We start from the raw sequence: 1104 nt of genomic DNA on the forward strand, positions 1-1104 counted from the left end.
GTCTTACTCTTAAAAATAATCAATTCGGATTTCAATCTTGTGAGGACAAGGACAATGAGACTATTAATCAATCAGTCAATTTCTAGTAAGTCTCAACAATACTATTTCTATGTGCTCATAATATTATAGTTTATCAAGACTAGCAAAACGGATTCAATTAATCATGCAATTAGGGTTTAACAATCAATGGATTTTAGCAAGACTAGTAAAAAGATTTATTAATCACTCAATCAGTTTCAAGGCTGATTTTAGCAATACTAGAATATAGATTTCAAGCATGAATTACAATGAATCAGTTTCAAGGCTGATTGGTATTTTGCATAAACCATGTGTAAATAATTTATCTAGTATCTGAATTTATCAAACCTAAAAAACATATAATCAGATCAATCAATTTAATCGAACTTAGCATACAATCTTAAACCTCAAAGACATTAGATTTTATCATGAATCAATCAACCTAGCATACTGATTCTCAATTCTCAAAGACATCCAAATCAGATCAATATAACCTATCATACGGATTATTTAGGGTTTCTATTTAAAACATATCAGATTACAAAACTATCAATCCTAGCAGAAGATATATGTTGGGGTTAAAATCGGTCACGACAGAATCAATGTCTGAAAGTCCGTAAAAATCGGCATGAACATTTTTACGAAAAACAAATCTTCGAAAAAGATTTATTATTACGAAGAATCTTGCAGAGAAAACACATTCACGAAAAATCAGAAAAAAGCCCGAAAAAGGTCGCACGGTCGCTACGAAGCGACCGAGCTCGAGCCAAGCTCGGTCGCTACGTAGCGATCGAGCATCCGTTCCGCTCGGTCGCTACGTAGCGACCGAGCGTCCGTTCCACTCGGTCGCTACGCAGCGATCGAGTGTCCGTTCCGCTCGGACGCTAAGTAACGACCAAGCTCGAGTCAAGCTCGGTCGGTACGTAGCGACCGAGCGTCCGTTCCGCTCGGTCGCTACGTAGCAACCGGAAAAGCGTAAACCGACCTAGGAGCGAGTGTATAAGGAGTCGTAGGCGAGAGGCATGAGGGAGACTTTTTCAGAGCAAACTTAGCACTTAGAGCAATTAGGCAACTTTTCGTTTTTGT

The sequence above is a fragment of the Brassica oleracea genome, chromosome C7 (genome assembly GCF_000695525.1).
Source record: "Brassica oleracea var. oleracea cultivar TO1000 chromosome C7, BOL, whole genome shotgun sequence".
NCBI lineage: Eukaryota > Viridiplantae > Streptophyta > Magnoliopsida > Brassicales > Brassicaceae > Brassica > Brassica oleracea.